The sequence below is a fragment of the Pelodiscus sinensis genome, chromosome 31 (genome assembly GCF_049634645.1).
Source record: "Pelodiscus sinensis isolate JC-2024 chromosome 31, ASM4963464v1, whole genome shotgun sequence".
NCBI lineage: Eukaryota > Metazoa > Chordata > Testudines > Trionychidae > Pelodiscus > Pelodiscus sinensis.
The window spans coordinates 10,287,034-10,299,129 of NC_134741.1; the positions used below are offsets into that span (position 1 = coordinate 10,287,034).

At 57.1% G+C, this 12,096-nt stretch overlaps 1 non-coding gene across 1 annotated transcript; it reads left to right on the plus strand.

The window, feature by feature from the left end:
* Positions 1–1,375: 1,375 nt before the first annotated feature.
* Positions 1,376–1,456, plus strand: TRNAS-GCU (transfer RNA serine (anticodon GCU)). Its single transcript has one exon. It is a non-coding gene; the product is annotated as a tRNA-Ser (tRNA).
* The last annotated feature ends 10,640 nt before the right edge of the window (positions 1,457–12,096 follow it).

A 12,096-nucleotide genomic window follows, 5' to 3' on the forward strand; every position in this document is an offset into this window, starting at 1 on the left:
TCTGCTACACCACCCGCTCAACCATGCATTTACATCGTCAATTCAACGATCCCTGCTCAGTCCTTTCCCTTCAACATCCCTGCAGCTGCCCAAGGCTGCTTTCAGAAAGGGCCACTTGTGAGACTGACACCCATTGGCCGGCTAGCTTGGAGGTTTGGAACGTGGTGCTCGTACCACACAGACGCATCTTAAGAACAAGCCCCTTATTCAAACCATAATGGACTCGCTTTTCCGACGTCCCTGTAAACCTCAGGGCACGAGGAGGGAAGGATGTTTTGGAATTGCGATTTATTTCAAACTAAGTGCCGTGTAGGCAGCACCGAATTACAAAATAAGCTATTTCAATATTGACTCAAAATAAGCTACACAATGTCATTGCTTATTTGGAGCTGTGGGATGCACCCCTAGTGAGTTAGAGCCCAGATCTGCCCCTAGCTCCCTGCTCCACCCACCCATGTACTGACTCCCTTGCTGCCATGGGGCTGTTTGCATTGGCCTCTTCTCTCTGTAGCCAGGCTTTAGCCAGGACTGAGACTCAGGCAGGAGAATGTGACCCGGCTCCCTGGACCTGGGCCCTGCATTTCTCATCCCTTCAGAGATACTTGCTAGTGTAGGAATAAATCACAGTCACGTGAGTGTAGATTATGAAATGTTGTTGTTGCTGTTGCCTTGGAAACTTCCCACAGACCTTCCCCTGGGAACCCTGGGCAGCCTGCTCACATTGCACAGCTCACTTTGAGGTGAGGGTGCTGAGTAGATGCACCCACCCTGTTGAGGACCAGCCTACTGTGGGGAGGCTCTGGCCATTTCCTTTCCTTGTCTCTCTCAGGCTGTGTCTACACTGCAGGGCTACGTCTACACTGCAGGCTTTTTGCGTAAGAGCAGCTGTTCTTGTGCAAAAACTTGCAGAGCGTCTACACTACAGGCACGTTCTTGCACAAGTAAATTTATAGTACAGCATCAGACAACAGGGCTTCTTGCGCTAGAGTTATTCCTCTCCCACTGAAGTATAAGCCCTCTTGTGCAAGAACTCGTCCACAAGGAGGCAGTGTGGACGGGCAACAGCGGTTTCTTGCTTAAGAAAGCCCTACAGCTAAAATTGCCATCAGAGCTTTCCTGTGCAGGAAACTGTTGTGCAAGACCTTTTGCACAAGAACTCTTGCACAAAACTGTTCTTGCACAAGAAGCCTGCAGGGTAGATGTAGCCCGGGGGTGTCTGGATTTTTTACCGCACTGAGCTTTGCACAACAACCCAGGGAACATTGTGAAAAGCCAAAACCTTCCCGCCCTGGGTGTCCCCGGACTGCCATCAAGTGGCACAAAGGTGCCCTGAAGTGTTGACTTCAGGTCATTTGAAACAAACCCCAACAGCTCAGATGAGGTGGCCAAGTGGTTAAGGCGATGGACTGCTAATCCATTGTGCTCTGCACCATGGGTTCAAATCCCATCCTTATTGGGTGCTTGCAACCCTCCCTCTTGCTTCTCCCAGGTCTCTCTTCAGTTCAGTGCTAGCCCCTCCTGTCACCCTGCCTGCCCCAGCCCCTCCCACTTGTTGAAGCAAGAACACGCTCCTCTGTGTTTAGGCAGCTAACAAACAGCTTTATTAATTAATAAAGCACAGCATGAGCCAAACGTGGTCACAGCAGAGCCGGGCCCAGTAAGGCTGCTAATATAATCAATCCTAGTATCTTTATACCCTTAGCCAAACAGTCTGACGTCAGGGCATCCGATTACAGAAATCCTCAATTAAATTTGGAAAAACAAAGCCTTATCAACAAGATGGCGGACAGGTACAAGGGAGTATATCTCCTGTCCCAACCAGCCCAATTAACACATACCAATAGCCCATCCTGTAGGCCTCTTCTCACGGGGTGACAGAAAGTTCACTCTGGTCTACGTGCTTGAGAGAAAAGCTGAAATGGTTTCTGATGTACAAGATGGCTTCTAGCTAAACATAAAATAGCTTCTACACACTGCAGCCTGGGGAAAGGGGAAATCTCCACAGAGACACTCCCAGATGGGACCCTCAATCCCTTCTGCCCTCAAGGGGAAACCTCACAAAGGAGGCTCCAGGCAGCCAGGCCATGTGGGTCTCTGACATGCCCCAGCCCTGCAGCCTGTCCCACCTGGCTGTTGCCATGGACCCTGTGAGGTCACTGCCTCCCAGCCAATGAACTGAGGTGATAGGGGTGGGAAGCCTGGGGGAAGCTGTGACCCCCCCTGCCCAAAACCTAGACATGTCCATTTCCCTCCTTTCTGCCCCCTGCACTCCAGGTCCCCCCATCCAGCCCCGGTCTGCTCCCCACACTTGACAGCTCCCCTGCCCCTGGCCCCATGACTGCACCAGCCAGGCTCTAGGGGCAAGTGGGTATGAAGGGGACAGGACGGGAGGGTCCAGGCGCTTCCATTCCCAAATTGGACACCTGCCACCCTCCCCTGCCATCATAACATCCTAACATCTGCCCCCAGCTAGGGAGTCGGGCTCACCCCCCCCCCCCAGCACAGACAGGAGGGGACAAGGACCCCGCACCCCAGGTGCTAATAGCTCTCAGGTGGGCCCCACCCCCTCTGCCCACTCTGGGTCCGTGAGGCCCCAGCCTGGCTCCTTGGCCCAGGGGGCAGCGAGGGGCCTGGGCTGCCTGGCCCCAGGAGGGGGGTTCCTAGGCCGAGCTCAGCACCTGCCTGCAGCGGGGAATTAGGCACCAAGCTCTGTGAGAGCCGGGACTTAGGTCAAACGCCCTGTGGGGGGCTCCCATTGGCTGGCTCCGGCGGCTCCCTGCTCACACGCTGGCGTGTGTGGGGCCCATTTTGAGGGGGCGTCTCTCCCCTTTCCCTGCTGAGGGAGCCCATGGGCCCAGCTCAGGCTGGATGGGTCCCGGCGCGTCTTGTGACTGGGCAGGCGCTGGTCAGTGAGGTGCCTGGGGATCGGTCTCAGCCCCTCAGGCCAGTGAATGTGGCCCCCAGGCCTTTCCTCCCGCCTGTGCACGGGGGTTTATTTCCCTTCTGCAGCCGCTGGGGAGCTTGGCGCTGGAGTGACTCTGGCGCAGACACAGCGAGGGGAAGGCAGGCAGGGACGTGACTGAAATAAGAGCAGCGGGCAGGGGGCTCAGGTGTGGGGCCAGCGCACAGACACTTTGTGCTGCGGGGGTGTCAGTGGGTGTAGCCCTGGCAACATGGTGGGTCAGTGTAAGGAGCAAGGGGAGATCTTCTGCCCAAGAGCCTGTTGGGAAGGGATTCGTCAGCCCATCCAGTGCTGTGACACGGCTCCCCATGACGGTCAGTGTGCGGTGTGTCGCACAGCTGCTCACCACAGACATGCAGGCCTGTGTGATGCTGCTCCCCCTCCTGCACGTGTGACCATGGGCGGCAGGTTTGTATAATTTTTGGTAGTGCCTCATTAGCCACGCCTCTGGACGTAACACGCTTGGGGCAAGATGGACACACGACCAGAAGTAAATGGTGTCATGTCACCCCTCTCCAAGGGCTTTTCCCACCATCCTCCTACCAACAGGGATTAGCTTGGCCCTCACCAACCCCCCCTCATGCAACTATCCTACAGTTGCATTAACCCAACATGTGGGACATTAACGCGGGGGGGGGGGGGGGCGGAGAGGCTGGGGCAAGTGTTCTGTCTGAGGCTATATCTACACTCGTGGCTTCTTGTGCAAGTACAGCCGTTCTTGTGCAAGAAGCCACAGAGTATCCACAGTGCCTGCCTGCACTTGAGCAAGGAAATTTACAGTATGGCGTGGTAAGAGAGGACATCTTCCATAAGAGCTATGCTCTTTTCTAACAGGTGTAAGCTCTCTTGTGCAAGAGGGCAGTGTGGATGCTCGGCAGGATTTCTTGTGCAAGAAACCTCTATGGCTAAAATGGACATTGCTTTCTTGTGCAAGAGAGAGTCCACACTGCCATGGATGCTCTTGTGCAAAAGCACAATTCGCACATGGCAGTGCGGATATGTTCTTGTGCAAGTCTTCTTGCACAAGTACCCTTGCGCAAGATGTTATTGTGCAAGAAACCTCCGGTGTAGACATAGCCTAAGAGTTTCCTCCCATGAGCAGAATGAATTTTGTGTTGTGCACCAGTACTGAGGTCATGTGGCTTGTTTGGATGTGCCACTGTGGCACCCAAGTTATTAATACATATTTTTAAACCTTTCCCTTTTCTCGCTGCTGCCATGTCTCCTCCCCTTGTTCCATCAGCTCCCCTGGTGCCTGCTGCCCCCCCCCCCCCCACCAACCCCTCATCCTCCTCTGCTGTCCTGACTCCTTCCCTTCTCACTGCCTTCGGCCTTCCTGAGACCTGCCCCCCTCCACCAGCCCTTCTTTGCCCCTTGTTCCCACTCTTCCAGTAGCCCCACTCTGACCATGTGAGCTACCCCTCCTCATCCTCTCTCCTACCACCTCCCTCTACACACCTGCCCTGCCTCTCTTCTATGGTGCTGGTCCCTCCCTGCAGGTGTCTGCCCTTCTGCTTCACCCCCAGAATCCACCTGCACCCTCCTGGTGCCTCTCCCTTCCCGTGCCCACTTTGTCCTATTTTTCCCTGATGCCCAACCCCTCACCACCCTCTGCCCCCATTCCCCTCATGCCCGTGACCTCACACATGATTTGCTCCATCCCTGCCTTCTTCATGCCCACTCCCTCTTTCAAACCGTCTCCCAGCACTCTCTCTCCCCCTCCAGCCCCCAATACCCTTCCCCTCTTCTCTCCCAGCATCACCCTGTCCCCCTCCCACTGACACCTCCCCTCCTGCCCTTTTCCTCATTGTCTGCACTTGGCCCCCTTCATTTGTCTCTTCTCCACCCTGTCCCTTGGTACCTTCCCCTTTCTTTTCCTGACCTGCCCCCTTCCCCTCAGCACAAGCCCCTTCCTCTCCCAGCCCTGACTCCTATTTTTCCCCTTCCCCTACCTTCTGCCTTCCAGTTTGCGGGGTAGCAGGGCTGGAGTCTGCAATCAGGCCCTGCTGCCCCACTGTCTGTCAAGGGGACATAGACCGTTCCTTCTAGGGCTGCGGAGTCTGGGTGTCCGCTCGCCAGGTTTGCCTGCTGGGTCCTGGCAGAAGAGTGGGCACTTCCCTGAGCTCACCCCACGGGCCCGGGGCCTGGGTGGACTCCCTTGCCCTTGACTGCCACATCGCCGGCATTTAAAATACCCGGCATGGTGTGAGCATGCACCGCAAGGGTGCGGGGCTGCCCGCCGTGCCCACTCGCTGTAGCATCTGCCCACGGGTGAGGCCTCCGCATTCCAGCACCCCTGTCTGGCGTGCAGTGCGTGCATGTGCCGCAAGGGCGCAGGGACGGGGCCAGCCTACCGCGACAGCTTGCCGTGGCATGACCAGTGTCCTCCATCACATTGGGGCTGTGGGCGCCCTGTTACAAGTCTCCTCCTGGGATGCTCTTGGGCTGGGGGGGAGGAGCAATATTCAGAGCCAGGGGAGAGACCCAGCTCCAAATATTGCTGGAGCACGGGCACCACGAACCCATATAACTCGCCACCCATGCGGGTGACAGCTCATGTCTCTCTGGTCACTGGCACATGTGGGGCCAGCAGCCAGCTGGCTCCCTGGGCTGTCCGTGCAGTTAAAACAAGCATTGCACTGGCAGAAATGGGGGCAGAGGCTGGGCTGTGGGAAATATTGGGGGGTGGCTGCCAGTGCTGACCCCCTGGGACTGGCTGTGCCTGTTGCACTGGGTGAGAGTTCGGTGTTTCTCAGGGGCTGGACGAGGGTTTGTTATGACACCAGGACCAGCCCAAGGCCAGGAGAGGGGCAGAGCCAAGTGTGAGAACCTGGTGTGTCGGGCGGGGGGGGGGGGGGGGGGGGGAGGGACATCTCCTGCCTGGCACAAGAAGTTCCAGAGATGCTAAGCAGGAGAACTGTGAGCAAAATACTCTGTTGGTTGCTTCCCTCCCTCCTCCTTGTGCCCTAGAAGAGGAGCCGTGCCCCAAACATTCCTCTTATCAGTGTGAGCTCTGGGGAAGGGAAGGACAAGCCAGGGCAGGAAAAACTTTCTCTCTACTGGGCTTAGATGCTGGGTGTGGGCCAGAGAGGGAGGGGGATGGTGGCGGGGGGAGGGTTAGGTACAAACTGAGGGATCTGCAGTGGCCCCACACTGAGCTGGCTCATCAGAGGCGTCTCTATTCCCTTGGGGCAGGCAGGAGTGCACCGCGTATGTGTCCAGCTGCTGCGTTCTCCCTGTGAGTAACTCTCCTTCCCTTCTCTGGGCCAGTAAATCGTTCGTGACGGTGCCATAGGACTGGCTGCAGGCGCTGGGTTTGCTTTCAGCCAGGAGGTGCCAGTGACTTGGGGCAAACGCTCCTTTGGGACGGGCAGAAACCAGAGTGTTGTGGAGCTTGGGGAGGGAGCAGGTATCTGTCACTCGGTGTCCTGCTGGGGTGGGGGGAGGAGGGTTCCCTTGAATTTGTTGCTATGTGTAGAATAAATGTTGTTGTGTGCACCAAGGCAGGTGCAGATGTGCACCACCCCATAGAAACACAGGCTGCTGCCTGGGTTGGGGGGATGGGGGACGGGGGGGGGGGGAGGCTCTGCTAATCACCTGGGCAGCACCTGAATCTCTCCTGAGTGGCTGCCCAAGTGCTCAGCTTACAGGGAACACTGGTGGGGGGCCCATGAGCAGCCCCAGCCCATGTCCACACCCCCGCCCAGGGCAGGTGGAGTCTGAGGCTCCCCCCAACTGCCCCTGTGTTTCTTACCCCATTCATGTCACAGTAAGAGCTGGCTGGGCAGTGGGGGGCATCCATGGACCCTCCATGTGCCCTGGGCAGGGGCTGCTAGGACTGGTCCATCAGCCAGGGGCAGCTTTTGAGCCCCCCCATCCCCAGGTGGATGGTCCTGCGATGGCCCCAGTTGCGTTGGCACCTCAGGGCTTCTCCTCTCTGGGCAGGGCTCCAGCTTCTAGCCAGGGTGGGGCAGAGCGCAGGGGAAAAGGGGAGGGGCTCCCAGAGGCCAGCCCCGCCCCCTGCACTCCGATGTCCTGGCCCCGCCCCCCGCTGGGTGACCCCCCCCCGCCGCGCTGGGTGCGGCCCCTGCAAACCCCCTCCCCCCGCGAGGGTCCAGGCCCGGCCGCTGCCCCAGGCCCTGCCCCCATCTCGGCCCCGCCCCGCGTGTAACAATGGGGGGCAGGGTTTCCTCACAGCCGGGCTTGGGAGGCAGCACCACGTGCCGGGAGGCGGGGCCGGGGCGCGCTGCTGTTCGGCTCCCGCGTGTGCCGGTGCTGACACGTGACCAGACCCTTTCTCTTTGCTGGTCGGTCCGAGGGGCGGGGCTGGGGTTGCGGGGACCCACGTGGGTGCCCGGGGGAGGCTGTTGCGGGTTTGCGTGCGACTCCCCCTCCCCCACGGCTCTTGTGCATTTCACGGGGGGACACCAGGGAGCCCGCATCAGTGGGGCTGCTCCTGTCCCTGCTGGCGCCCCCTGCCCCCTCGCGTGGGAACACACCCGCCTCAGGCAGCTCCTGTGCGGGGCAGCGAGAGACCGAGCTCCCGCACCCCTCCCCCCCCCCATCAATCCAGAGCGACAGGAGCTCTGTCTACACTGGCCAGGGGTTTTCTTGTGCAAGAAGGGCCTGTGTAGACAGCTCCTGGCACAGGACCCTCTTCTGCAAAAATGGTGGCTCATTAGATATGCAAATGAGGCTCAGGATAGTCCACCTTAGCCTCATTTGCATATTTCTGTCACAAGAACAGTGTAGACACAGCCAAGGTGAATGCCAGAGCACTAGAAAGTCTGTTGCCTGCCTATTGTAACCTGACGACATCACTGAGCTAGCAGCCTTGCAGACTGTGGGGCTGTGTCTAGATTGGCAAGATTTTGCGCAAATATTTTTATCGGGAAAGTGGCAGGGGAGACAGAGGCATGGAGGAGAACATGGGTGAACCAGGAATCACATATCCTGGCTCATAGCCAGTCCCAGATGCTGTGCCTCTGCTTTTTAAAGGGAGGGGCATTTCAAAAGAAGAGGTGCAGCATCTGGTACCGAGCCTGAGACTGGACAGCTGATTCCCAGCTCGCACTCGGTCCCAAGTGCACCTCTGTCTTTTTAATGGAGGAAGAGCAGGTGTGGGGCGTGTGCAGGGCCATGGAGCCAGCGCTGGGGTGGGTATAGGCAAGGGGCTGAAGAGGGGAACAGGGATATGTGAGGCTGGGGCAGGAGAGGGATGCAGGAGGTGTGAAGGGAGATGGGGGGATTCAGGGAAGACTTATGGGGTGAATGGGAGCAGGGGTGCAATGGAACAAAACTCTGAGGGGGGTCACAGGCAGGGAAAGGGGGATGTGGGAGGAGGCAGGGGCGTTACTATGGGAACAAGAGCAGCCTGGCTGGGAAAGGGGAGACACAGGGCAGGGGTTGTACAGAAGGGGAGGGGGAGATACAATGGCAGCTCCCCCACCTCATGGAGCAGGGGGGACAGGGCAGAGGTGACTGACTGGTGGTAGCAATAGGGGGCATCAGCTCCTGGGCCCCAAAAATATTTGTTACTAAATAGGGAGTCCCAAATGCCCCTGCCCCGGCGGATGCCCCTCCCTGCACCAGTCGCCCACTCAACAGCGAGACGGGAATTCCTTCTTCTGAATTTTTTTTTATGTTGTAGATATTGGCAAACTCTGATCCATCACGGACTGGTACATTTCATTTGCATAGTCGTTATTTGCATAAAAAATATGCAAAGAAAATCTTGCCTGTCTGCCAAGGGTTTCTGAATGGCTTTACCGGTCAGCAGTATAAAACAAGGTTGGGAGCCACTGGTCTAGTGGACAGGGCTCAGTGTGGAAGCTGAAGCCAGACAATTTCAGGCTAGAGAGGAGGCACAAATGTTTCCTAGGGTCGAAGATGAGCCACAGAAACCAATGGCCACAGGAAGTGGTGGATTCTCCATCTCCTCATACTGTCAACTCAGCACTGGGCAACTTAGTAGAAAACATTTTGTGGGGAAACAGCTTTGTGCCTGGGTAGCTGGGCTAAGTGCAATGGCTTGTGTCACAGAGGGGGTCAGACTGCAGGGCTAACGTTCCCCTTGGATACTGCAAATCTACAAATTTCAGGGTCTCATCCTGCAAACACTCACCACACGTGTTTAATAAACATTTGACTGGCATTAACTTCCCTGCATCTCTGCTGTGGGGAGAGGTTATAAAGTTTCTGTTGCTTTAGTCCTTATGAGAGGGCCTGAGTCTGTGCTACAAATATATGGAGGAAAACCAGGTAGACTCAGTATCTGCGCACAATGGCAGAGTCTAGTGTGTCGGGGGCATCGCCTGCCTCGTACAGGAAGCTCCAGACAAGACTCTGTTCATTGCTCCCCTCCTCCACGTGCCCTTTGAAGAGGAGCCAGCCCCAAAATCTCTTATCAGTGTGAGCTCTGGAGGAGAGAAGGACTGGCCAGGGCAGAAAGAACTTTCTCTCTCCCAGGCTTAGGGTACATCTAGACTACATGCCTCTGGCGACAGATTAGGCTACCAGGCATAGATTAGGCTACCCAGGTAGGCTACCTCGGCATACCTGGGTGGTCGACAAATGCCTTTGATGTCGACACCCGCGCGTCCAGACTACCGTGATCTGCTCAGCGTGGCAGCCATGTAAATTTAAATGAAGCGGCAATTAATTAAATTGCCGCTTCATTTTCCTATGCCTTGTAGCCTAATCTACATGCCTCTGTCGTATCCTTAGATGCTGAGCGTGGGGTAGAGAGGGAGGGGGATGGTGGTGGGAGGAGGGATGGGAACAAACTGAGGGATTTGCAGCTATCCCGTTTGGGCTGGTTCTACAGGACACAGGGAGCTGGCTCACCAGAGTTGCGTCTATTCCCTTGGGCCAGGCAGGAGCGCACTGCACGCGTGTGTGTGTGTGTGTGTGTGTCTGGCTGGTGCATTCGCCCTGTGAGTAACTCTCATTCCCTTCTCTGGGCCAGTAAATCGTTCGTGACGGTGCCATAGGACTGGCTGCAGGCGCTGGGTTTGCTTTCAGCCCAGAGGTGCCAGTGACTTGGGGCAAACGCTCCTTTGGGATGGGCAGAAACCAGAGTGTTATGGGGCTTGGGGAGGGGCAGAAGTTATGAGGGCAGGGGAGGGGAGCTGTGAGGGATGGGGGCAGGGTGAGGGGGGAGGGATGAGGGAGGCAGGTGTTTGGTTTGGGACTGGAAACCCCTGGTCCAACAGGCTCCTGGGGGCGCCAGGCAGCACCGCTGGCCGGGGTGTTGAACGTCTGGTTTGTGGCTCCGCAGGCTCCCTGCCAGCCCCTGCACAGCCCATGGGGCAGCCCCTGAGCCGGCATGGCCAGCTCTTAGCATTGGGGTAGCTGGAGCGGGGGGCATGTGCTCCCCATTGGCTGGGCCAGAGCCAGGCAGGAACTGCTCCTGGGCAGTGTGGTGAGCAGGGCTGGCCCCTGTCCAGGCTCCCTGGGGAGGCACCCCCGGCCTCTCCCCTTGCACCCAGTTCCCTCAGAGCCTGGCTGGCACGGCTGCCCCACTGCTTGGCATGGTGCAGTCATGGGGCCAAGGGCAGGGGAGTCCTTGGGTGTGGGGATCAGATGGGAGTTGGAGGGGGACCTGGAGTGCAGAGGGCAGGAGGGAGGGATACGGGATGTGCCAGGCCATGTCTGGCTTTAGTCACAGGTTCCCCCAGGCTCCATGACCTGCTCCCCACCCCATTTCTGCTTCCAGCATGACCCTTGGTCCAAAAAGTTTGTCAAGTCCTGAAGTAGCACCATGCTCATCCCCTTCTGACCCACAGTGCACCCTCCCTCACTTCACAGCATCCTGCCCCACCCCCTCACTGCCTGCTGGGATGTCCTGAGACAGGCACAGAACTCTGCCTCCCTGCAGCCAGCCCCAGCCCCAGCCCCACTCCCCAGGGTTCTGGCAGAACAAAGGGGGAAGCCCGCCTCCCCCCACAAGCTTGGCTTTCCTCCTCTGCCCCCTGCTCTTCTTTGGGCATATTCCTTGCGAGGAGCCAGCCCCATCCTGCCAGAACAGGAAAGGCCAAACCAGAAGCCTACCACAGGTACCTGGCCTGACATCTCATTTCCCCAGGCTGGCACCCAGGGGCAGTCTCAGCTCATGTCACCCCCTCTATCACATAGAAGTTGGGTTTATCCCAGGTGCAAGCTGGGCAGCAGGAGCTGCGCTTACCTGGGCACCAAGGGGAGCCACCACAAATGAAGACCCTGTGTTTATACTTGGCTTTGAACCAAGGACCTTTTGCATATTAAACAACCACGATAACCACTACACCACAGAAACACACTTTGGCTGTGTCTACACTGGCATGATTTTTCACAAATGCTTTTAATGGAAAGGTTTTCAGTTAAAAGCATTTGCAGAAAAGAGCGTCTAGATCGGCACGGACGCTTTTGTGCAAAAGCACTTTTTACGGAAAAGTATCCGTGCCAATCTAGGCGTGGTTTTGTGCAAGAAAGCCCCAATCGCCATTTTAGCCATCGGGGCTTTTTTGTGCAAAACACTTTTTAGCTGTCTACACTGGCCCTCTGGCGTAAATACATTTGCGCAAGAGGGCTTTTTCCCAGATGGGAGCAGCATAGTATTTGCACAAGAACACTGACAATCTTACATGAGATCGTCAGTGTTCTTGCGCAAATTCAAGCGGCCAGTGTAGACAGCTGGCAAGTTTTTCCACAAAAGCAGGCGCTTTTGTGGAAAAACTTGCCAGTCTAGATGCAGCTTTGGGTGTCAAGAAACACCCCTTTATGGCCTTCTCCTGCTGGACTTAAATTTGGGCTAATATTCTGTTACTAATTCTTTGGCCAAGGTCTTGGGGGGAAGAGGCAGAGCAAGAGCAGGGAACAAGACACCCCCCCCACACACACAACTTCTCTAGCCCTTCACTCCCAACACTGGGGAGGGGGGGATGCATATCACATCCCCAGCATTTTCCCCCTGCAGGGATGGACCTTTGGGGCAGGCCCAGACTCCCTGGCCTCTCACCGACCTTCTGTCACACTCTAGGGTGGAGCAACCCCCTGGGGTAGGGCTGGGCCATAGGGCACTGGGTGAAGGGCAGGGGCTGCGGGAGCTGAGAGTTTGCCCGAGACCTCGGCATGAGGCACCATCCCAGGCGTCT